General features: G+C 40.1%; 1 pseudogene; it reads left to right on the top strand.

Annotated features, from left to right (window-relative positions):
* Positions 1 to 6,922: 6,922 nt before the first annotated feature.
* Positions 6,923 to 7,019, top strand: LOC144709012 (small nucleolar RNA R71; annotated as a pseudogene).
* The last annotated feature ends 20,705 nt before the right edge of the window (positions 7,020 to 27,724 follow it).

Here is a 27,724-nt window from a genome sequence, read left to right on the forward strand (position 1 = left end):
TTCGCCATCAAATGGACTTCGGAAGAACAAAACCTTGTGGTGGTGACGATCACGAACAGCGGTGACGGTCATAGGAATCCCAGAAACCTTGTGGTGGTTTCAATTTAAATCATAGGAAACTATATAAATTAACTAAAATCCATAAAAATCCCAGAAATTATATTTCTCACTTTTAAACTCATTTCCTTCATTCTAAGCTTGAAAAAAATTCTGAAATTAAATTTCTACCCCTATATGTATTGACCCCTCACTTGCCCTATATTAATTATAGAGTATTTATTTGGAAATCTTCATAAATATTGTTGGTTAAGTCTGAATTAAAACAATGACATAAAATCCCAAATTGGACTTATCATTTCCCTCAAGAATCGTTGGTGTCCACCTTCGCGGCCGACCGTAAAGCCCACCCACGTGGCGACCTGATAAGCCGAAAAATCACGTAAAATTACGTGGTCGTTGCGCTTTTTAGACTTATGCAATAAATTTATAATTCCCTTAATTACTAAATAAGAATATAGAGCAAGCAAGGGGTCGATCCGCAAGGAGGCAACAATTCAGAATTTTCAAACAATTTTTATGAATCAAGTCAAGTAATTTTGAATTTTGCAATATTTAATTCAATTAATATTAAATAATATTCTTAAAATAATCAAAATTAAGTAAAACTTAATTTTGATTTCGGTCAGATAATTCCAGATAAGAATATTATTATTATTTTAAGCTCATAAAAATATAAATTATTAATTTCCCAATTTAATAAAATTTATAATAATTTTCAGAATTAAAATTGGGAAATTAATAATCAAGAAAGTGATTTTTGAATTGGAGTTCAAAATGGATGAATTTTCGGTTCAAATTTTATTTTTGGGTTTTTTATATATTAAATTAAATTCCTAAACAATAAAACCGAAATCTAGAGAGAGAAACAAATCAAATTAACCTAGAGAGAGAAAGTGAAGAAATTGGGGAAAGCCCCAATTTCGACCCTAAATTAAAAATGTAATGAAGCAGAAATGTCCTAAAATGATTAAGAATTAATTATCAAAAGTCAGATCTCGAATCCAAATCAAAAAGAAGTGCTGATGCATTCAAAACATGAATCTAGGGCATGTACATTTCGCCATGCCAAGGCGTTTTGAATCTTTCTAGAAGATGATCAAATACAATTCAGAAACTTACAAATTTGATAAAGAGATCCAGATCTGATGACTTCCAGAATGCCTCCTGTGTCCTTCCTGGCCAATTGCTTGGGGAGAGCCTCCAAAAGTGAATTTCGCCTTTTTTTCTGACCTCTATTTAAAGATCCAACCGTCCAGATTGTAGAGGAGGAAAAGACGAACCTGCCCTCAAAATTTCAGCCCAATCGGAGTTGTAGATCTCAAGATATCGCAGTTTTAGTGAGATCAAATGTGGGCCGTTGGATCTCTTTTATTTTCTCTAAAAAATTGGAATTTCCTATTGGCTGGGCTTGATTTTCTGCTTTCCGTGTTTGGGACACGTGCACCCTCGTTGTCCGCGTCGGCCGCACTTTTTTCGCTGCTTTTTAAGAAAACAAAAAGGGACAAAATAGTGCTTTTTTTCTATCTTCTCTCTCTTCCGCCTTTGTTTTCTCTCTCCTCTCTAGCCGCTCTTTCTGACTTTTCAAATCTCTCTCCTCTCTAGACGCTCTACTCTCTCTCCTCTCTCTTCCGCTTTTCTCTCTCTCTCTCTCTCTTTTAATCACTCTATTTGACTTTTCCTATCTCTCTCCTCTCTTCTCTCCTTTCTTATTTAATTAATATATCCCTTCATTCGCCCGAATTTCGGGCGAATGACGTGGATATTCATTTTAAATGCATTTATAATGCAAAATAAATAATCAATATATTATTTAATTAAATAAAAATCATTTCTTGCCTAAATAATGGTCAAAAAAATTCAGAAAAATTCATAAAAATATGGGAAAAATTCAGAAAAATCAGGAGATGATTTACTGACCTTAAACCAATCAAATAAAATCATGTAAAAATATTTATTCACTGAAACAATGTCAAATTCCATGTAAAAAATGATAAAAAATATGAAATAATAGAAAAACGACATGTTAACTGATTTCAATGTATTTTATCATGATAACATGCAAATATGACCATTAAAACACATAAATAGAATGTATAATTCAGTAATTAAGTATATTAATTTGCATGTTATCATACCCCCCCACTTAAATCATTGCTAGTCCCTTAGCAATGTATCATGAATTCTTTAGATGATTTCTTCATCCATTCATCCTTATTCATCTGCATGAAGTGTTAGAATTATCAATAACATGCTTAAACGAAACTCTCTTCGACAATTCGGATTCTACCTTGTGAGGAATATGAGTGCCGTCCTCATGGTTTGGATAGAGCTAGTGAAATGAGTAGAAAGATGTACTTCTCTCTAGATATTACACTATGATCCATAATGCTCCTCACTGCACTCATCAAGTGGTGGGCCTTTCCCTCTCATAACAAGATCACTCTCTCACGGGTAGCGGCTACTTGTGTTCAAATTCTCCACTACGTTTCCTCCCACTATAAGATGAAATTTAAACATTCTCCGCCTCCCAGTTAGCACAGAATATCAAGTGGTGTGATGGCATAGGTAAGAGCATAAGAATGAATTAAAAACGTAGGCTCAAAGGTGAAGAGATGGGTCGCGAATGGAGGGTATATCAAAGATGTCTCATTTCAAGTTGCCTTCTCCCAAGACTTAGACGAAGTGAGAAAGAAATAGAAAGAAGATATAGTGAAAAATGCCCTTACTAGAATCAATAATTCAAAGCAAAAATCAATCTACCAATAATCCCTATCACAAAAAACCCCATTTGTTTTCTTTGAATGAATTTTTTTTTTTAATTTTCCTCATATTTTTCTTGAACATGAGGACTTCCAATTTTTTTTTTATTTTTGAAAGGGGTAAAAAAAACTACTAAATATTTTGAAGAAGCAAATACAAACATATTTATCATTGACTCTAATAAGGGCATGATTTTATTTTTTTTTGTTCGAAAAAATTATTTGAGAGAAGAAGAGTTAATAAGAATATGAAGAGTGAAATTTAGACAGAATTGGAGATAGAGGTGGGATAAAAGTGATCCCATGGAAAGAGAGATAGAGTGGCTTGGGAGATGGCTACCATCCATGAAAGGCTGTTAGGTTAGAGAAAAAAAAATTCAACAAGTGGATAGGAAAAATTGGCTCATGGTTGAATAAATAGATGATAATGTGGATAGCATGATAAGTAGAATGGTATGGCAAATGGCATAAGGTAGATCAAGAAAAGGGAGTTCTGTGCTTAAGGACTTGGAGAAATGCCTATCTTCTAGCCTACAGTAAGATTGACTCAATGGAAGAATGAAAACAATCAAGTAGGATCGGCTCATTGATTGGTGGCGCGATGGGGTCCTCAATTCACTCAACTCTCTAGCATATTGAACCATAGTGCTTCAATCCTTTGATTTTCCTATCCCTCCACCCCCACTAGATAACCTAGCCATTTGGAAATCAACTCTCATATCATCCAAAATCAAAGTTTGTCCCATCTTTGCATGATCATGATCCGCTATATAAAGCCAAACTTCCCTACACATGTAATTCGAATTCATGGATGAAGAATATCTCCTAAAGGTGGGTTTCATTTATACATGGAATTTATATGACATAAAGAAAAGTAAAGGTTTGCATTATGCAATGTAAACACATGAAATGTTCTCTCCCCCCCACTAAATTATGCAATGTCCTCAATGCATGGGAAAAAGATCAAAATTGAAATTCAGAAGTTCAGAATTGCAAACCTGCTTGGCGTGATCTTTGAAGGACTTACTAATGATGAGCCGACATCTCGTGTTGTTTCTGAATTTTACTTGATCATCTTCTTTATTCTGGAAAAGCTATAAACTGAAAACAAAATCAAAGAAAAATTACGAGCTAGGGAATTAGGTTAATTCCCCTTTATTTGCAAAATCAAAACTAAATAATAAAACGAGAAAAGTAGTGAAATCAAAATCCTAGATTGATGCTTCCTGTATGGTGGTTTCGATCGGATTTAGCGTTATTGTTGCCGTAGGTTGCGATATATCTTCTGCTTCCACATATGGCTTAAGTCGCATACCATTAACTGTGAACTCCTTCCCTTTCTTAGGATCAAAAATCAAAACAGCTCCATTATCATATATGTCAGAAATTGTAAATGGCCCATCCCATCTTGATTTTAATTTTCCTGGAAAAATTTTCAACCTTGAATTATAAAGCCAAACCTTTTGTTGTTTCTGAAAATGCTTACGGTTAATATTCTTGTCGTGGAAGTGCTTCATCCTGGCTTTATAGATTCTTGAATTTTCGTAAGCTTCGTTCCTTAGCTCCTGGAGTTCATGCATCTGCAATAAACGTTGTTTTCCCGCTGCATCTAAAGAGAGATTAAGTTTCTTAATAGCCCAATAAGCTCTATGTTCTATTTCAACCGGAAGATGACATGCTTTACCAAAAACAACCCTGTAAGGAGACATCCCTAAAGGTATTTTGTAAGCAGTTCTATAAGCCCATAGAGCATCATATAATCTGCTAGACCAATCTTTTCCATCAGGCCTAATGATCTTCTTTATAATCTTTTTAATCTCCCTATTTGAATTCTCAATTTGACCATTTGCTTGTGGATGATATGGGGTAGTGATTCTATGTTGAACCCCATATTTTTTAAGCATGGTCCTGAATTGAGAATTATTAAAATGGCTTCCTCCATCACTTATGATTGCTCTAGGATAACAAAACCTACAAAATATATGTTGTTGAATGAATTTAAGCACTACTTTATGATCATTTGACCTAGTGGGGATTGCCTCAACCCATCTGGAAAGATAATCCACTCCCATTAAGATGTACTCATGCCCATCTGAATTAGGAAATGGTCCCATAAAATCAATCCCCCATAGGTCAAATATTTCTACTTCAATGATAGGCTGTAGTGGCATTCTATCATTCTTTTTGATATTCAGCGCTGCTTGACATTTTAAACAACTAGAGCAAAACTTAAAAGCATCAGAAAATAGAGTTGGCCAGAAAATTCCACAGTTTAAAACTTTAAATGCAGTCAATTTAGGAGCATAATGTCCAGCACATAAGGAAGAATGGCAAGCATCTAAAATGCTCCATTGTTCTTCCTCCGGTACACACCTTCTAAACACATGATCAACACCTAATTTAAAAAGCTCAGGTTCATCATAATAATAGTAATTAATATCTTTATAAAATTTCTTTCTATCATTCATATCCCAATCATTAGGTATTAATCCTGTGACAAGAAAATTCACAATATGAGCGTACCATGGAAGCCTTTTACTTTGAATTTTTAAAATATATTCGTCGGGAAAACCATCATGAATAGGAATAGATAATTCTGTAGATAATCTAGAAAGATGATCTGCAACAGTATTATCTATCCCTCGTTTATCTTTTATTTCCAAATCAAATTCTTGCAAAAGTAAAATCCACCGAATTAATCTAGGTTTGGTTTTTTTTTTATTCAGTAAAAACTTTAAAGCTGCATGATCTGAAAACACAATTATTTTACTACCTAAAAGATAAGAATGAAATTTTTCTAGGGCAAAAATAATAGCAAGCAATTCTTTTTCAGTAGTTGAGTAATTTACTTGTGCTCCTCCTAGAGTCTTGCTTGCATAGTAGATGGCAACTTGCTTCTTATCCACTCTTTGTCCTAAAATTGCTCCCACTGCATTGTCAGAAGCATCACACATAATTTCAAAAGGCTTACCCCAATCTGGAGCTTGCAAAATAGGTGCTTGAATTAGAGCTTCTTTAATCTGCAAAAAGGATGCTTTAGCATTTTCATCAAAAACAAATAGTGTATCTTTAGAAAGTAAATTAGTTAAGGGTTTAGAAATTTTAGCAAAATCTTTTATAAATCTTCTGTAGAAGCCAGCATGCCCTAGAAATCCCCTAAGTTGCTTTAGGGTTGTGGGCAGGGGGAGGTTCTTGATAACCTCGACTTTGGCCCTGTCCACCCTTAGCCCATCCTTGCTGATATGGTGGCCAGGACAATTCCCTCCTCCACCATAAAGTGGGATTTCTCCCAACTTAGAACCAGATTGTTCTGTACACATATCTTTCATCCTGAGAGCAGGTTGTTGTGCTTGAATCCCTTGTCCTCGTTTGAGCATCTCAATTTCCTTCTTGTGCTCTTCTAAAGTTTGCATCAACATCTTCCTTTCCTCATGCATGCTTTTTCTCTCTTCCTGCATTTCCCTGATAAAATCCATTAAAGTAGAGTTAGTGTTGTCATTATTGTTGTTAGGACGAGAGTAAAAGGGCTTAGAAAAATTTTGAAAATTTTTCTGATATCGTTGCGGGGCGAATTGCTTTGAGGAGAAATTGTTGTTTCCTCCTTTGCTCCAATTTTGATTAGGTCGTGCATTCCATTGGTTTTGACCTGCATCTTGTCTCCCAAATGCATTAACCTGTTCAACCATAGGACAAGCCTCATCAGAATGTTCTTCACTAGAACAAAAACAACAAGGGTTGTTAGTGGAATTGTTGCCCCGTTTGCATTCGCCTTTCCTTTAGACTCCTGCAAAAAAGATTTAATATCATTGCTCATATCTTTAACTGTTTTACCAATATTGCTCATTTCTCTTTCTAGCTTATCAATCCTGATCTCCGGTTCAACTGCCTTGACGTCAATGATTCCTCCACGCTTGGGACCTGCACTTCGGTTAGTGTACGAAAAACTTTGACGGTATGTCCAATCTTCTACTAATTTTTCCATCAATTTCATGGATTCATCTGCATGGGTATCAAGGAACATTCCTCCACTAGATATATCCACTAGATGCCTTTCCTGATCATTCAATCCACCATAAAAAATTTCAACCAATTCATGAGATGGTATGCCATGATGTGGGCACTTCCTAGTGAGTGACATGAATCTCTCCCATGCTTCTCCTAGAGTGTCAGTTCCTTGACAAAAATCTCTTATATGTTTCTTAATTGAAGATGTCTTTCCATAAGAAAAGAATCTCTTTAAAAAGCAAGCTTGCATTTCACTCCAAGATTGAAATTCTTGACCTACCCCTTTAAACCAATCTTTTGCCCTATCTTTCAAAGCAAACTGAAATAACCTTAGTTTGAGAATTTCCTGAGGAACACCTGCATAACTATAAGCAGAACAAATCTGGTTATACTCTTCCAAAAACTCATAAGGCTCCTCATTAAATCTTCCATAAAATGTAGGCAATTGATTAATCATATTCGGGTCAATTCTAAAATTAACATTTTCTGGTAAAGGAGCAGATATTTTAGTGTAGGTTTCACTCTCTATAGGGTCAGAAAATTCTCTCAACCTCATTCTTCTAACACCCTGTTCAACCCCAAAATTTTGATTATTCTCCATTAAGTCACAAAAATGCTGATTTTCACCTTCGGAGCTTTCAAAAATACAATCAAAACTAGGAGTTCTACTAACTGTTTCAAGATTCACGAGATGAGGTTTTAAAGATCTCCTACCGAACATGCAATGTTAAACACATCAATATAAAAAATAATCAGTTTTGATGAACAAGAAAAATTAATTATGCAATGATGATTTTTTTTTCAATTTCACTATTTCATCATAATTCACAAAATAATTGCAAAATTCAGCTCAATCCAAGACTTAATATAAAAAATAAAGAGTAATGAATCCACACAGAATAATATAAAAATTCAAACCATGCGTCCGCGGCAACGACGCCAATTGATAAGCCGAAAAATCACGTAAAATTACGTGGTCGTTGCGCTTTTTAGACTTATGCAATAAATTTATAATTCCCTTAATTACTAAATAAGAATATAGAGCAAGCAAGGGGTCGATCCGCAAGGAGGCAACAATTCAGAATTTTCAAACAATTTTTATGAATCAAGTCAAGTAATTTTGAATTTTGCAATATTTAATTCAATTAATATTAAATAATATTCTTAAAATAATCAAAATTAAGTAAAACTTAATTTTGATTTCGGTCAGATAATTCCAGATAAGAATATTATTATTATTTTAAGCTCATAAAAATATAAATTATTAATTTCCCAATTTAATAAAATTTATAATAATTTTCAGAATTAAAATTGGGAAATTAATAATCAAGAAAGTGATTTTTGAATTGGAGTTCAAAATGGATGAATTTTCGGTTCAAATTTTATTTTTGGGTTTTTTATATATTAAATTAAATTCCTAAACAATAAAAACCGAAATCTAGAGAGAGAAACAAATCAAATTAACCTAGAGAGAAAGTGAAGAAATTGGGAAAGCCCCAATTTCGACCCTAAATTAAAAATGTAATGAAGCAGAAATGTCCTAAAATGATTAAGAATTAATTATCAAAAGTCAGATCTCGAATCCAAATCAAAAAGAAGTGCTGATGCATTCAAAACATGAATCTAGGGCATGTACATTTCGCCCATGCCAAGGCGTTTTCGAATCGTTCTAGAAGATGATCAAATACAATTCAGAAACTTACAAATTTGATAAAGAGATCCAGATCTGACGACTTCCAGAATGCCTCCTGTGTCCTTCCTGGCCAATTGCTTGGGGAGAGCCTCCAAAAGTGAATTTCGCCTTTTTTTCTGACCTCTATTTAAAGATCCAACCGTCCAGATTGTAGAGGAGGAAAAGACGAACCTGCCCTCAAAATTTCAGCCCAATCGGAGTTGTAGATCTCAAGATATCGCAGTTTTAGTGAGATCAAATGTGGGCCGTTGGATCTCTTTTATTTTCTCTAAAAAATTGGAATTTCCTATTGGCTGGGCTTGATTTTCTCGCTTTCCGTGTTTCGGGACACGTGCACCCTCGTTGTCCGCGTCGGCCGCACTTTTTTCGCTGCTTTTTAAGAAAACAAAAAGGGACAAAATAGTGCTTTTTTTCTATCTTCTCTCTCTTCCGCCTTTGTTTTCTCTCTCCTCTCTAGCCGCTCTTTCTGACTTTTCAAATCTCTCTCCTCTCTAGACGCTCTACTCTCTCTCCTCTCTCTTCCGCTTTTCTCTCTCTCTCTCTCTCTTTTAATCACTCTATTTGACTTTTCCTATCTCTCTCCTCTCTTCTCTCCTTTCTTATTTAATTAATATATCCCTTCATTCGCCCGAATTTCGGGCGAATGACGTGGATATTCATTTTAAATGCATTTATAATGCAAAATAAATAATCAATATATTATTTAATTAAATAAAAATCATTTCTTGCCTAAATAATGGTCAAAAAAATTCAGAAAAATTCATAAAAATATGGGAAAAATTCAGAAAAATCAGGAGATGATTTACTGACCTTAAACCAATCAAATAAAATCATGTAAAAATATTTATTCACTGAAACAATGTCAAATTCCATGTAAAAAATGATAAAAAATATGAAATAATAGAAAAACGACATGTTAACTGATTTCAATGTATTTTATCATGATAACATGCAAATATGACCATTAAAACACATAAATAGAATGTATAATTCAGTAATTAAGTATATTAATTTGCATGTTATCACGACCCTCGACCATTATGTGGTTGTGTCGTGCGTTTGCCAAATTCGATCCTCCTCGCGATCATTGACGCGACCACCTGGTCACCCGTTATGTAGTCCCTCTCGGCCGTTATGTGGTCGTCTCGTGCATTTGCCACGCTCGATCCTCCTCGCGGTCACTGACGTGACCACCTGGTCACCCGTTATGTAGTCACTCTCGGCCGTTATGTGGTCGTCTCGTGCATTTGCCACGCTCGATCCTCCTCGCGGTCATTGACGCGACCACCTGGTCACCCGTTATGTGGTCACCCTCGGCCGTTATGTGGTCGTCTTGTGCTCTTGCCATGCTCGATCCTCCTCGCGGTCACTGACGCGATCGCCTGGTCACCCGTGGGTGCCATCAAGATCCGCCGGGCCCATGTTTGCGATCGTCCTAGCCAGCCGTCGTGATCACCCACAACCATCTTGATGTAATACGTAGTTGGCTGGGATCGAACATCACATATTACAACACAAGGAGAGACGAAGAATGCGTTGGATGCAGAATATTATGATGCGAATTTAAGAGTCAATGACAAGTACTGAGAAAGAATTATTAAAGTCAAACGATCGATTAAATCGGCGCAGTTTGATTAAGTCAAAATCGACTTCCCAACGTCCCTTTGGACCAATTAGACGCGTTAAGAAGAGATGTAAAATCAATTACCCTTCGTTGTCCAATCCTCCTTAGTAAACTACTAGTGTTTTACCACAAGAAAATCCTATCCCTCACTAGATTGAGTTGTGTTCAATTCAATGAGGACGGTTCCTAACTCTTGAGGCACGGAGTATAAATCAGCAGTACTGCAAGAGAATAAAAGAAGTGCGATGAGGGAGGAGATATTAGAATCTGATGGGTTTGATACCCGTCGATTTCGTAGCAGAGCCGAGCAGTCAATCCGATCAAGAGCGGTGCGTCAACAGGGCAGGGTACATGAGTAGGGCAAAGGCTTGGACAAGGTGCAGGTTAGGATAGATTGCCGGTGAGCAGCAGGCGTGCGCGTGCGTGTGCACGGCCAGTGTGCTCGCGTCTGATAGGCGGTCGCGCATGCGTGCACGGTAGCGGGGTGCGTGTGGCTGGGCATCGGGTGCGCGCGCACGTGCGCGTGCGCGGCAGAGCAATCACGTGACTGGGCAGCCGGCGCGCGATGCAGATGCTAGGACGAGGGGCAGCCATGCGGCAGGAAGCGACGTGGTGGAGGCGTCGGAGGCCGAGATCACAAGCGCGCATAGGGCTTCCACGGAGAGGTGGATCTTGGCACTCTGAGGCTCAGAGAATTTCAAGATCGGCAGTTATGGGCAGGATTGTGCGGGGAGCTCCAAGAGCTGTACATTCGTGGACGATCTGGGACAGAGATGCTAAGCGTTGACGGGTAGGGTTTCCGATGGGCGACAGCAGGGCCGGCAGACCGTCGATGATGACTCATTCAGGAGGTTGTTCAATCGGCTGTGACGCCGTCGGCGACAGAGGTTGATCTCGAGCTTCAAGTATTCAAGAAGGGACTTCTTTTGACGATTCTTTAAGCAAGGACTGATCAAGACCTGGCGGTTCTTGAGGATGGTGACGAATTAAACGGCGAAGGAGCGCGCTGGCGATGATCCATGGAAATGCGTCGTGGAGTGGAGGCCATGATCTTCCCACGATCTAACTATTGAGGCTATCTATGGTTATCTCTTGTTAGAAAGAAGATACTAGAAGAAAAAACTCAAACTTTCAACTCCAATTTTCAAATACTCTCTAAGCAGTCCTCTTGGGCATGCCAACCTTTATATATAGTCGAAGGCATGCCCAATTGGCCATAACTGGAGGGAACCCTCTCTTGACCAGCGGCCCTCTCAAAACGACGAAAAAACTGTTAGAAAAGGATGAGGCCCAAAACACGATAGGCCTTGTCCACAATCTGAGAGGAAATTACAATTGAAAAAAATAATGATAAAATATGACACGTGCTGCTGTGTTGTCAATCGGAGTACTTGAATGACGAGTCGCGGGCGTCAGTTCGAGCGGCTCGGTAAGGCTGTTGACGTCGTTCCGTGCTGACGACGAGATGGTCCCCATCACATCTCATGGTCATTCGTGCCCTGTCCGCAGGTGACGCTGCCTGCGCTAGTGATGTGGCTGCCCACATCCACAACCACCATCGCATGTGATGGCGCACGCCATCAAGGATCGTCATCGACGTCATCCGCGCCCCGCGCCCACGACGTTGAAGACCGGGTGACCTTGCTCCGGTTATCTTCCTTGCTTTCCGTTCTCTTTCGTTCATGTTTTGTTTTACCCTGTCTCTTCCGACTGTTTTTGTCCTGTTTCGTCGCTCCCGCAACGGTCCTGTCTCGTTGTTTTTCCACCGAGGGGATGGATGTCTCCATCAACCCTACTCCCCTCGTTTCTTCCCCCCGAATTCCCCCTCATTTCCCCTTTATTTTCTTCAGTTCTGTCTTGTATGTGTTAAGGGGAGCCCATTTAGAAGGGCCCCCAACTCGGACCCATGATGGCCCACTTAGGGCCCAACTCTTCTCCCCGTTATAAGGGAAGAGAGGGCGCCCTAGGTCAGGGAGACCCATTTTCTTTCATTGAAGCATTTTATCGAACAGTTGGTGGGTCTCGTTCCTCGTTTTGAGAAGAACAGAAAAAAGAGGAAGAAGAGGGAAGAAGACGGAGGAGGAAGAGGAGGAGAGGAAGGAGGGTCGCCGCCGCCACCGTCGTGCGCCGCCCCTCACGCAGCCGCCGCTCGCGCCGCCGCTCCGAGCGCCGCCGCGTTCGGCGCTGCCCGCGTGCGCCGCCGCGATCGCGACCGCCTGCGCGCCGTCGCCGTCCGCGCGCCCGCCCGCGCGCCGTCACTGTCGCGCGCGCCCGCGCGCCGCTCACCGTCGCGCGCCGCCCGCGCGCCGCTGCCGTCAGCGCGCGCTCGCGCACCTGGCGTGCGCCGCGCCGTGCGCCGCCGCCGCGTCACCAGCAGCGCCGCCGTGCGCCGCCCGCAGCGTCGCCGCGTCGCGCGCCGCCGTCGCGCCGCCGTCGCCCGCCGCAGCGTCGCCAGCGTCGCGCGCGCCGTCGCGCCGCCGTCGCCCGCCGCAGCGTCGCCAGCGTGCGCGCCGCCGTCGCGCCCGCCTGTGCCGTCGCCGCGCCACCAGCGCCGCTGCCGTGCTGTCCTCGCTGCTGCCGCGCCGTCGTGCCGCCTGCCGCCGCACCGCCGTGCTGCCGCTCAGCTCCCGCCCACTCCGAGCCGTCGCCCGTGCTGCGCCCGCTGTGACCGCCGACGTCCGACCGCGCCCACATCGCCGTCGTGTTCGCGCCGTCGTCCCACCGCGCCGCTTGCTGACGACCGCGCTGCCCTGCACCGCTCCGCGCCGTCCGCGCGTCACCACCACTCCGCTAGATAGGCGCTCCGACGCCTAGACCTCGACGACCGAACTTTGCCAGCCGCTCCGGCACCGTCGCTGCCCGTCGAGCCGCCATGACCTCTCCGGCGCCCGTCACCCAACCCGCTCCAACATCGGCCGTCGTCGAATACTGCACTTTGAGCTCGTCGTCGAGGTACGCCGTACTCTCCGACGCTCGTTTATTTATTCCCTTCAGTATATTTTCGTCTCGACTCCACCGCGCTCGGGCTAGGTGGGTGAGTGTGGTAGAACGAGAGAAAAACTACGAATCTGAGTGTCTTACCGGTGTGGACGAATTCGTCCGTCACGTGCGAGCCCTACGGACTGAGTCTGTTCAGCTGTAGTCGCCTACGTCCCTCCGACGAGGTCGAGTGGCCCCCGTTGCCGTCACCCGGCAACTCCCGTCCAAGCTTGGAGCTCGGCACCTCCCTCGAGTCGGGGCCTGCACGCACGACACGTAGGGCATTCCTCCCGTAGTTACATACCCGTTAGGGTGTCGTCGGACGACAACATCGTCGCTCCCGATACATATCCTTTATCGTCGCCGAGCCATCATACTCGGTGACGACGGGACGACGTCCTGGGCGTACGTCCTGCATCAGCCTGCCTGCCTACGCTCCTGCCAATATCCACATTCTTCGAGCAACAACACACGCCCGAATGATTGATTCCCTCTTCACATCAATTGTCACAATCGCCCGTGCCTGCCGATGTGACTGCCTTGTGTCTACTCGGACAACTGCCTACCCAACCCGTCAGCTCTCCTCAAACAATCTCACTCCAATGTGACATCTGGTCCCCCGCTTGTAGGTCACTCAACTCCTCCTGTCTATTTCTAGTATCATAGGATTAACCACCCCATCGAGAGAGAGGATTTCAGTTCATGAAGAATTGTTTCTCTGCCGAAAAGTTCTTGACTCATAGGATTAACCACCCCATTGAGAGAGAGGATTTCAGTTCATGGTGTTGAATTTGGACAGCAGTTATCCCTCACCTCGTTGGCCTTCGAACCAATTCATCGGGTCATTGGGAACCTACTCGCTACCCTAGACCCCTTCATGTCGTTATCCAATCATCACCCTAATTCAGCGGATTTTCTGTCATATCTTCTCATTAAGTTTCAACTCGTTTGCACCATCTAGCCATGTTTGCATATCATCTAGTATATCCCTCCTTGTGGTGTAACACGCGCCGCTCGATCCAGGCCAGTCATGTTACATCATCATGGAAAGTGAGGGAGGGCTTGAAATTCTTGTATATTGAAGAACCATGCTAATCCAAGATTAAAATAAGTTGAAAAATAGGTTGAATTAATGGCTTGAGCACTGAAGATGATTACTGTGAAGTGAATATTTGGCATTCTTTTAACATGAAACTGATCATTTGTTTACACCAATTTTATGGTGATGAAAATTTGTTTACAATGAGTTGGCAGTCTTTAACATGAAACTGATCATTTGTAATACCTATTTTATGGTGATGACAAATTTATTTTTTAAAAATATTTTAAAATATATTAGTATATTAATTCTGAACTTTGATTTCTATGTTTATCATTTTTTCCCATTTTGGTCTTACTCAAAACCTTTGATTTCACATTGACTTGTGTTACCTGCTTTTTTCTGATGTAACACGATGTCCCGGGATTGAACGGCTCATCTGACACCACAGGGGATGGGCGAGAAGAAGCGATGTATGAGATCACATGATGTGTTCGTTTGAAAAACTAACGAGAAGAATGATGGAACCCAACTGACCCGGACTTAAGCACATGAGACAACACGAGGGGTCAGGGCACAAAAAAGCTCCCAATGACCCGAGTGGTTGGTTCGAGGCCAATGGCGTGGAGGGCTGATGCAGGACAATGCCGGGGACGAGTGCCTGCCATCACCGAGGTATGGGACTCGGTGTCGAGTGTGACGTGTCGGACGTCTACTCCGGGTAGTTGTCCAAAACGGGTTTCCTACGAGGAAGACCTATGTTGAAATGCACGGGCGTAGGATATCTAGTACGTACAGTTGCCGACTAGCAAGGAATAGCCAACCTCCAGGACGTCGATGGGGTTGCCCAGAGACGGGGTTAGACCACCTGACCCTCATCTAGACAGACGAGGACGCTACGGCGCCAAACGGGAAGACCCCCCCCAGAAGGTGCACGCACGTGACGGGCGGACCCGACTCGTACCAAACAGGTAAGACGCTCAAATTCAATAGATCTTCACTCAACCTTACACTCTCACCTACGTCTAACCCGAGCGCGGTGGAGACAATAAAAAATGCACTGCAAGAAATAAAGGACGGGACGAAACGGTGTACCTCGTCGTCGTCCTGGGAGTGACCGTCTTCTTCTCGGGCAAGAGGTTTGGTTGTTGCGTCAATGGCGTCGAGGGAGTACATGGTCGGTGTCGGGGTAGCGGGAGCGGTCAGCAGTCAGGGCACGGTGGGCGCCGAACACAAGGGACGGAGTAAACTCGATGGTGGGCGGATGCGGCAGCTAGCGTGCGGCGAGAGCGGGCAGGCGAAGCGCTGCGATGCGGGTGCGGATGGCAGGTGCAGTGCACGGGCGCGGCGCGGAGCGGATGCGCGATGCGGCGTCTCGGTGCAACAGCGGCACGAGCACGAGGCAGTGCCGGCGGTCGGTGGGGGCAGGGCGCCAGCAGACTCGATGGCGGTGGACTGCACCCGTGGCTTGATCGGGAGGGACGCGGGCGTCGAGAGGGACGGTGTCAGTTGGAGTGGACGGGGCAATAGTCGCGCGGCGGGAACGTAAGGGGGTTGCGATAGGTTGCTGTCAGGTCGCGGCGTAGGCGTGCGATCATGACAAAGCGGGCCATGCGGCGGATTCACAGCGCGGGTTTGCGGCGACGTTGGCAGCGTATTGACGTGATACGGGCACTGCGCGGTGCTGTGGCGAAGCGCGGCTCGACAGTGGCTCTGGACGGGGCAGGTCAGCGTGGCGGCGGCGGAGGCTTAGTTGCACCAGGCGGCATTGGCGACGGCAGCAGCTCGGGCGTGACGGAAGTGCACCAATGTCGGGCCGGCTCGGGCGCGGCTGGGTGTCGCAGGCAGTAGCGGTGGCTCGGCGTGGCTGGCGGCACCCGCAACGATGGCGGCGAGCTTCCCTGGCAGTTCTTCCCCTCCCTCTTCCCTTCTCTCTTCTCCTTCCTCTTCCTCTCTTCTTCCCTTGGAGCGTAACCCTAACTTCTCAACGTGAAACTTCTTTTCTTGAAAATTCAACAAGGGTGAGAGTTTAGGGCATCCCTTCTTCCCTTATACAGGGGGAGGAATGGATGGCCCTTAGACCAAAAGACAGACACAAACAACACAAGACACTAGGAACGAAAACGACTACGGAAGGACAGGGAACAAAAGGATGGGGATGGGAGGGGAGATCCTTATAGGATGAACCTTCCTCCTTACATGACCTTGACGGGTTTAAATGACGAACGACGCGAATCAAAACCAAACGACGAACGAAAGAGAAAATATAAAGACGATGATAAAGTGCTTGTTACCCGGGGTATTTGAATCTGGGCGTGCATACTGTCGCCTTGGCTTGCCGTGCGGGTTGAACATGTACCGCTGGAGGTGTCGGGGGTGACGGTGATGTCTCCGAAGATGTTTCCGGGGCTGCGACTGGTGCTGTGCGATCAAGGGCGCTCTCTGTTTGGAAGCGTCCACAAGCGACACTGAGCCGACATCATCAAAAGAGCAGTCCGAACACTTGACGATGGCTTGTCCTATAACACACATAAAGTCTCTCAGGGCAACGGGACACCCAAAGATAGGCACTGAAAGAGGTAAAAATACTGTAAAATAAAGGGGAGAGAGAATTTGACCTGGCGGGCAATACTGTAAATGAAGGGCAGATGATAGATCCTAGCGGACGTGAAGGACTTCAAGCTCAGGAAGGGTGGTTGACCGCGTTCGACCCATTAGGGGAAGCCAAAGGGCGATGCAGGGACAGCGCGGGAAGTGCGGGCTGAGGGTGAGGATCAGCAACAATTGATAACGACCACACCTGAGGGTGAGGATCAGAACCATGGTCGACCCAAAGGCTGAGTCTTCTCTAGGGTGGTGCCACGCGATCCAACAGGTCTGGAGAGAGACCACCATAGGCCGCTATGGTTTCGGTCGTTGGTCAGGGTGCAACAGCGGATTGCCGGCGAGTGTTTCAAAGGTAACCTCCCATTCCAAATGGGGGGCACCTAAGCACGGTAGCGACTTCATTTCGCTCGTTATCGTACGCAAGTTTCGGCTACCACATAGGTTAGACCCACGGGCGGAGGTTGTGTCTTGAATGGTTGATGTCCTGAGATGAGCAACGCGCGCTGTATCAGTCGGCATAGAGGATGCACCCGAAACACCTGGTGGCACCGGCCTTGGCCGCAATCTTCTGGCTGACAGGAACAGTTGTGGTCTGGCGAGGTTGATGGAGGCGGCCGGCGATGCTTCAGCGTCCGAGTAGGGGGAGGGGGAGGGCCCTGTCGACCCTCCTCTCAAGTTTGACTTTGACCTACAAGATGATAATGTAAGGGGGTGGAGGGGAAGGGGTGGAGTAACCTTGGGACTAACCCTTAAACATAGTAAATTTACTTTTTCAAAACAGTCTCTTTCTCCTTAAAAAAAAACAAGTCCTTAGCAAGTCGTGAGTATACATGTGTGTTCTGTTCTGTTCGTTTAATTCACACAAAACATTCGCACAAACGAACCGCACATGGGTCTGTTCTCTGTTCTGTTCGTTTGATAAGCGAAAATAAGAACGCACAATTCGCACAATTTGAGATGAATATACGCCGTGAAAGGGAGAGAGATTGGCGATGGGAGAGGGAGAAGCAGAGGAAGAGTGATTGAGAGAAGGGACAATGCAGAATTGGAGAAAAAGAGGAAGATGGACAGGGAGAGACATAGACATGGAGACAGATAGAGAGAGGATGAGAGATTGAGAGAGGAGGGTGGGACAGAGTACTTTTGAAGAAGAGAGACCGTGAGAGGGGGAGACATGTACATGGAGAGGGAGAGGGAGAGGGGTAGGAAGAATGAATGAGAGACAGTGAGGGGCAGAGAATTGGAGATGAATATACAGCGTGACATTGGCAAGGGAGAGGGAGAGGCCTTGAGGGGAGAGTAAGAGGGAATGTGGGAGATCAAAAAATGGAGAAGAATAGGGGCAGTGAGAGCGTGAGGAAGAGTCAGTGAAAGAGAGAAGAATAAGGAGAGGAAGAGGGAGAGGGAGAGGGGGAGTGATTGAGAGAGGGGGAGACAGAGAATCGGAGAAGAAGAGGGAGAGGGAGAGAACGGGTGAGTTCTAACCTCGCAGAGGGTGATCTGACAGCAAGGAGGGGGGAAGCGACGGCAAGGAGGGCGGACCAAGGGTTGAGGAAGCCCTAGAGGAGGGCGGACTGACGGCAAGGAGCGCGGCAAGGAGGAAGACAGAGGGAGTGGGGAGGGAGTGAGGACAGAGGGCGGCAAGGAGTAGGACCTAAAACACTCATTTCTTTCTTTTTTCAAAAAATAAATCGCACAATTTGCACAAATGAACCGCACAGGGGTCTGTACGAAGTGCGGTTCGTTTTAGAGTTTGTTCTGTTCGGGAATCCGAACAGAACGCACAAATCGCACGGATGCGCACAAAGCGAAACACACTACCATGTCTAGTCATGAGCAGCCCCCTCTCCTTTATAGTAAAAAAACATGGGGGGGTGCTTATGGGTGTCCAAATGGGCCCCTTAGGGAAAGAAACTAAGTGTGCTTCCCCCTAAAGGGTATGAACACAGCAACACAGAAACACAAAAACACACATGGGGGAGGCCCATACACGCGCAGGAGGGGGCCTCCCTATCGTCAAAAGGGACAACTAGACAAGACCAAAACGACATGAAGAAGGGACCCGTGCATGGAAAGGGCCTCCATAAAACCAAAAGAGGACACGAACACGTAATAAAATGATGCGAATGCTGTTTCTCAATTCTGGTATTGGAAACTTGTTTCTTCATGTCCATCGATGAATGACTTCTTTATAATATAACGCTTAAAAAGAAAAATGATTCGAGTTCTTTATTTCATTTTTTTAATATGTTTTATAGAAAACTAGCCCCCATTTTTTTTATAAATTGAACAGTTTTCATCTATCTCGGGTTCCGCGACTTGGCTGATGATGAGTCTGGACGTGCTCAACTGGATGGTCCTCCATCATTTTCCCTCTCTTACCTAGGACTGTAAGAATTCATCACTATATCCTAAATTCGATATCAGATCATTACTTTTGATTTCTTCCTAAATGTAGACCAGTGATTTCGGGTTTTTTAAAAAAATTTTATGGGTTGATATGCTTCAAAAACAATCGATCTATTACTCCATTGTGATGAATTAAGTGAGATGAAAGTTGGTGCAGATGAGGTGGTTGATAGCTTCGAGAACAAAAAATTAAGTTGATAACTGGTCAGGGATAAAATTTCCCCTTGGGCGCTAAGGAAACAAGCTCTACCTTGTGTTTGGACTCCAACTGTTAAAAGGACTATATTTTTTCATTTATTACAAAAATTATGTTGTCTATACCTTCTACATAGCGAAGCAGCTTTGGAAACATAAAACATTTGAAATACTAGAGGACACTGATAGTCATCCTACATTGCTAATTAAAGAGATTTAAGCATTTATGGATTCAGATTCATTACAGTTATTTCACTTTACATATTTTCAAAATTTTCATTGAGATCAATAATGAATTAAAAATTATCATTTATCAACATGATCTAGTACCAATGCGAAACTTTTTACATGACTTTTTCTGCAACATTAAGGCCAAATTTCCAATTTTTCCCAAACATATAATTTTATTTTAAAAATAAACATTTACAGTTTCAGCCCTTATTGTAGTCAAGTGAATTCCTTGTGAACATGATACTTTCTTTCATAGTCTATCTTCGTAAGAGAATTTTTTGTTTATCCCATAACTGGAAATTGATATTTTTTTTAAGCCTTTGAGAAATAATTTTTACTCCTGGATATACGTTATTCAAAAGTTAACTTTGGGAGGTGCTTGAAACACACCACCAATGAACCCCACGTGTAATTTGCATCAGTTTGATTTTGAAAATATTAATACCAGATAATATGTTAATTATGATAAATTTATATTCAAAATAGAAATTACGAGATTATTAGATGAAATGGTGAAATAATCTTCATCTAGCTTGAAGATTTAAATAGGAAATTTCATTTCTTTATTTGAGAAGTTTCTAGAAAAATGCCATTGTGAAATAATTCTAAAAAATAGATTAGAATGATAATCAAATTACCTCTTAATGTGAAATTGATATTGTGATAATAATTAAAAAAATGAACCCAGAATCATGGAAAAGGATTTATGATAAATCAGCCCCAGAATAGAAGGAAAACACTATGTACTAAGATTAAAAGAATCCCAATTTCAAATAATACTATGTGGCATGTACAATTATGTTATAACAAAGTACTTGTGATAATATAGATTTATACTAAATATTCACATCATTCACAACTGTTTATGTATAAGGAAATAAAATCATGGATAAACTTAAAAAGTAGGGTTGTTAATTATGTCATTTTGTTTTTGAGTAATTAATACTATTTATAAAAACTTTATTCACTAAATTTGATCTGCCTATTAATAAGGATCTTTTCTGAAGGGAATATTAATGAAAATCTTAGTACTCTTTAAATGGTGATTCAAGAGGTGAGACATGATACTCATGAAATAGAAGATACTGAGATGAGGGAAATGGTGAGGTAAGAAGGTGATAGATAATATTTATAAAATATTAAAATGTATCATGAGACATATAAGAGATGAGATAATAATTCAAGGCATAAAAGGAAATACAGATAACAGATATGTAGTGATGTGATGATGGTGAGATAAGACAGTGGATAGAGACATAAATAAGTATGCATTGATATAAATATTTAAATAAGATAATGGCATGATGATGAATTAAAGGGATGAATAATATAAAAGTTATAAAAATAATGGGAAGTGATCTGATGAAATGAGGAGATGTATCTAACCTAATTAATTACAATGAAGATGAAAAATATATAAGGCACGGAGAATCACCTGAGGTCCTTCCACTATGCGAGGAGCACTGTGATTTCCAAATGCACGGAAGAACCTCCTCTTCTTTTTTACTTCTCCAAAATCACCCAAAGCACCCAGGATGAACACTTGCTGGATGTCTCAACTCACTCTCTTTCAATTGCCTAGAAATGTAGGAAGCAAGTGGGTTTATATTGTGGGATGCAGGAATCATGGTTTTCAGTTACCAGATGTATTTATTATCATATTGTGAGATGTAAATGTGTTTATAAATTATAATATAAAACTAATGTCTAATATATACACACATACATACATACATACATACATACATACATACATACATACATACATACATACATACATACATACATACATACATAAATTCAAATATAAATCTCGACATAATACCAAAAGATTCAATCATCAGGAAGGGTTTTATTTTAACCTTGTCATTTAACACATTGCAAGCCGTCTACTTCTCTCGATAGCTATCATTAGTCATCTTAAAATCCATCAGTTGGATGTTTCCAATGCATGCTGACATGGGAGTATTATATAAAATATTTACATGGAACAATCACCTTGGTTTAATGATTACAATTATGTTGATCTAGTGTGTTATTTAAATAAATCGATCTATGATTTGAAACAAGGTCCTAGAATTTGGTATCAGAAATTAATTACATATCTCCAAAATCTTTGTTTAATTGACAAAAAAACAAATACCTATCTATTTTTTAAACCACGTTCTTTCAACCCCATTTTTCATTGTTACATGTTGATGATATGTTAATTATATGTTAATTTTATGTCCTAATCTTTGTGAGATGGAAAATCTGTTACATCATCTATCAAGTAAATTTTTTATTTGAGACCTTGGTATTGATCATAGTTCTTGAATGTTGAATTGCGTCCAAATGAAAAAAATGGTATTCTATATAAAAATTCAACAAGGAAATGTATTCTATATATTATTTAAATTCATCTCGTGGAGATAAAAAATAGTCCGCGGTGGCACACTCGAGTAAAGATGCTGAATATAACACATTGAATAATCCTGCATCAGAAAGAACATGGATTCAATCTCTTATGAAAGAGCTCTAAATGAAAGTAAAAATACCACCAAAACTCTGGTGTGACCACATTTGAGCAACGTACTTAGCAGCAATCCAATCTTTCGCAGGATAAAAAAACATATCTAAATCAAATTTCATTTTTATGAGACACGTAGCAGTCAAAAAGTTGTACATAATTTCTTTTAACAGAGATGAAACGGTCATGGATCTCTTGATAAAAACACTTCCCAAATTGAGATTCAGTGATCTGGGGACAATCTCAAAGTCATCATCATTGTCGCCATCACCATCATCTGTCTTGATGAGGGGTGTTTAGGAGTTCAATTTGATAGCCTGTCATATGGTGATTAGGGAACTCGAGGCGATATGTATAATATAAGAATACAGTGAGATGAGGAGGATGATAAGGGTGATACGTGCAAGATTCAAATAGATGGATAGAGATGGATTAGTGGATGAATATGGATGGACGTGTATAGATGAATTAATGGATTGATGGATGTATGTGAATATGAAAATGACCTAATTGCAAGTAGATTCACCATAGACCTTTGTTTTCTGAAAAGTCAATTTTTAACAGCATGAGAGTCGTGAACTTCTGTTTCACCTTCTAGCTTTGACCAATGATGGGCAGGAAGAAATTTGATGGATCTCAAAAACACTTCTTTCACTTGGGCTACAAATGTAGGACCAATTCCAAGATTTTTCATATGAATATTGGGGTATTTTTATTGATCCAATCCTATGGACGGATAATGGAGAGAAAATAATGCAAAATTTTAGCCTGTTGATTATCAGGTATCATGATTTGAAGTTGGATTGTTCTAAGCCATATGGGCTTCTCTCAGCCATATCTAAAATTTCACGAAATTGAACGTCAACGTGGCACAAAAAACAAAAATCCAGAAAAATTCATAAAATCCAAAAATATATTTCAACTATTAGAAATCTCAGATATACATATTTACTGAAAAATCTCTTCAAATGTAATGTCAAAAGATATAAAAATATACATATTTTGACTTAGGAATATCTTTTTTAAAAAATTTACTGTTAAAAAATTCATAAAATTTCAATTGAGAAAACTATTTACTATACTAATTTAATGTTAGAAATTCCAAAATTTATATCCTAACTTATAAAATTATTTGCATAATGAATAAAATGTCATTAAATTCCATTAAAATACCTAAACATTAATATACTTCAATAATTATTGTGTTATCAGACCCCTGAAATATTCAAATTCATGCATGCATTTTACGCATTTGAGCATCCCTTTTTTTGTTTTAGTCAAGAATTCAGCAGTGGGAACTGACTTGGATGAGTGAAGAATGGCCAACTGGAGATAAAAACTGATGCAGATGATGCTGATTGGGGGAGGACCATGGAAACTTAAGAGGGTTTGCAGATATGATTTAATCATAACTGTTGAATACTCCAGCACAGGAATCACACGGTCTAGGGCCAACCTCATCTTCTCCTACCTCTAGCCGTGTTTCTATTGCCGAAGACCAAGTTCTGGCGAAGAAGAGATGGACCTCAGCTGAATTTCCACTAAAAGCAGTAGGGAGTTGCCCCATACCTCTCAGGGAAGTTTTAAGATCATTCCCATCTTGTAAAACTTTAGTTTACAAGTTAAGAACATATCTTTTTCTGCACAATTCTGAGGTTGAGTTTAAAATTTCTAGCGGAGGAAGATCCTCTTCCATGTGTGGTATCTTCATTCTTGAACCTTTCATGATGGGGGGGGTGAAAGCCTCTAGCTCTGGAGGGAAGGTCAGTGAACGGATAGACAAGTGAGAGGAGTAGAGGAAGCATAGCTGGGTGAGTGAGCTGCTCATAGGAGATATCTGAAGCTGACGACAATTTCTTCCTGGCGGCAATATCTGGTAAGTAACTATACTCATACTAGATCAAATTTAGGGTAATAAAAAATATAAATAAAAAAATCATAGACTAAAAATCGTATTGTTTCTCACATGCATTTACTCGAACACCTTACACCCATATTCTTTTCAAACTTTTATTATTTGTTTTCCTATGCAATTTGAATTCAATAAAATATTTAAAAACTATCTTAATTCTCTAATCTGTGCATATTATCATGATACCACTTTTCAGCTTCTAATAAAATCAATCGAATAAATTTTATTTATGAAAAGCTATATAAATTCTCTTTCCTCAGACATTTCCACAAACACTTAGTGGGTGTTTTCATTGTCTTTAACAACATTTTTCTTATCCCTGTTACTTCACAATTCCTTGCTCTTTACATTCTGATCAGAAATATCTCCCTAAATTTGCGTCATCCATGAATTAAAAAATCTAATAATAATAACAAATTCCATTAGTATTATTGTTTCAATATCTCTTATCCCTTTCTTCTAACTCATTAACTAATTCTACTTTTATGAGCCAATCCCTGTCGAGGCTTCTCTCTGCTGTTCACTTTTGAGTGAGATTAAAAACTCATAAATATTATTTGATTGAAGTGAAATTAATAACAACGAGATTAGCACACCTAGTTTTTCTCTATCAACCCCCAACTTAATTGGTTGCTACTAGCTTAGCAATGTCTTTAAATTTCCCTTGGATTGTCCATTCACCATGAGAACCTAAAGATGAGCATGAAGTGTGAAAAAATTCAATTACAGTTCTAAGCATGAATATCCCCATGAAATACTAGAATACCCATGATACTCCCTCATGGTTTTATTAAGATCTCGTTGTGAAGAGGACTAAAATATACTCCTCATCAGGTATGATACTATAATCTAGGAGGTGCAATCATATTTAGCCGTATCTAGACCAATCTCTCATATATGGTGGCTACATAGCATTTGTGGTTGTCCACTAATCTTCCTCCAACCTGAAAGTAAAGGTGGGCATCCTTATCCTCTTGTCCAAGCACATAATATCAAATGTGTATTAATTTAACATGGGAATTACCATTTTCCTGTTGTTTAAATGAAGTATGGCTGTTCATGATGAAAACTGTAAGACTTTAAATAATTACTAAACTTCAAATATAGATCTAAAAATTTATACCTTCCTCTGAAGATTTCTACTGCGTCCTTGGATAAATGCGCTCTTAAAAATTATATGTATTATGAAATCACCCAATAAAAAAGGATGATAATATCCCTAATGAAAAAAGAATTGGAAATTAAAATAATTATTTTCTTAATTTGAGTTGTCACAATTATTTGATTAAATCAATAAACGAAATTATACAACTTAACTCATAAAAGACTTTGACTAGTTATTGATGGACAGGCTCATCTCCACAAGGAACAAACCTTAAGGTTATAAGTACCTTTAAATGGTGATTAGGAAGTAATCAGAAATATATAAAAATTTAGAATATGATGAGATGAGGGTGATTTAAAGTAAGGGGATATCCTAAGTTATGGAATAAAGGAATATGTGGATGATGATGATGTATTGATAGATATGGATTGGTGGATGAAGATGGGTGGATGTAGATTGATGAGTATCAATGGATTTATTGATGTGTTGAGAAGATGAAGATGATCTAATCTAAGGACACTCATTGTGTACCCTATACTCCATTAGGGCCAAGGCAATTTGCCATATCGAGAAAGCCAATCTATTTCTCTTTCATATTCTAATATCTGTTATATTGGCGAAGTTGTACCGACAACTATTTAAATCCCTGTTTTTTTCTATTGGCTCATTTCTTCTTCATTTTTGAAATCCCAAACTGCATCAATTTTGATTTAAATAGATGAATTATTGAAATTGGTTCATGTCATCCTTCAGAATAAAAAATAGAAGACTTCGCCAAAAATGATTGGTCATCATGCCATTGTGATTGTCGATGTCATAATGACACCTTTTTGAAACAGTCTATGTGCCAATTATTGGTTGTAGGTATCGTTGGCAGAAGCCATCATTCACAAAAATATAAATATATAAGATTTTTTTAGGTGGTGACATGTAAATAAATCCTGAAATATTTATGAAATCTTTTTAATCAAGTCTATAAAATATATTTTCATTTATAAACATATTTAAATTAGTTATATTTTTCTAATTATAAAATTATTTTACAAACATATTCTACACAAATTTAATATCACAACTTTAAAATTTTATTTTATCCATGAATTTGATATTAAAGAAACCATAAAGATACCAAAAAATCCAGAACAAACCAAAATCTCATTCTGAAAATACATTTAATCATTTTATGCTTTATAACACACACATATACTGATTTAGTGAAAATAAAGATGAATAATTAGTGATATTAATATAAAGATTAGTGTGTTTTCACCCAACTCCATATTTCACTTGACATCCCTCTTAACTTGCCTGGAACGACTCCCACATAAAAATTTTAAATTCCTTTTTTTTGAATATTTCATTTTTTCTCTTCCATTCTTTCTCTATGAGCTCCCTTATTTTTATCGCTCTCTCTCACTCTCCCTCTCTCCCTTTGTCAATATTCCAATTTCTATCACACACAGTCTCTCTCTCTCTCTCTCTCTCTCTCTGTCTCTCTCTCATTCCAAACTCTTTCTCTGTCATTATACCTATTTCTATCTCTCTATCTCTCTGTAAATATTGATATTTATATTGCTCACTCTCTTTCTAATGCTCTCCCTTTCTCTCTTATTTATATTATACCTAGTTTTTTTCATCCTTACCCAAAATTCATGATAATATCAGAATGGTTTTTTTACCGGATATCAAAAATGGGAAAATAGGCTATTGGGATATCAGAAATGATACTTTCATTCATCCCAATATTTCCAAACATCTTCATCTCAAGGGCTAGATGATGATATTGGATATCGGTGCCAAGTATCATGACCTCAATATGAAACATATAAATATGTAATATATTTAATATTAATCATTTTTCAGATGAATTAAAAAATCAATTAATGCTAACAGAATGTAATGCTAGGAATAATATCAAAACTCAAAAATAAAATTTATTAGCCTTACCCATCCCAGTCTGCAAAATCAAACATACACATTTGATTTTTGAAATTTTAAGTTTGGGTTGATTAGTCAACTCTATTGTGCATGTGTTTGATGAAGTGCAATTATTTTTACTGTGGGCATTAATTTAGAAATATTTATAATGTTTATCACTTTTTGTTCCATATGGGACAAAACATCCTTGTAAGAAAAGTGATACAGATCTTGCAAACTGATACCTGCATACTAATTTTTGATATCTGGTATCAGAATATCAGATCTGATACCTAGTACTGTCATCAGCCATTTTCCAGATCCCTTCTGCATCCATTGCAATATATGGTATCAGACGAATATTCAATTTCCATCTGATATCCGAGACTGGTATCTGAGATGCTCTAGATGTTATCCAGTTACCAGATATGGAATTATCTGATGGCGAATATATAACTATGTTATTATATATTGTTGTTGTTTAGTTATACATTCGATATCAGATAATTCCATAGGAAGTTGTCAAGTTAAGATCCAATTGAAGTTGTCAAGTTGCCTTATTGTAGGAATATGAGGAAGAATGAGATGTCTCTAATATTTTGATCACTTTGTGGCTCTAAATTTCAAAAAGACCACCACAATTAAAGAAAGAATTAAAATTCACTTATTCATTGAAGTTC

This window comes from Wolffia australiana, chromosome 10, assembly GCF_029677425.1.
Source record: "Wolffia australiana isolate 7733 chromosome 10, ASM2967742v1".
In the NCBI taxonomy this organism is placed as follows: Eukaryota; Viridiplantae; Streptophyta; class Magnoliopsida; order Alismatales; family Araceae; genus Wolffia; species Wolffia australiana.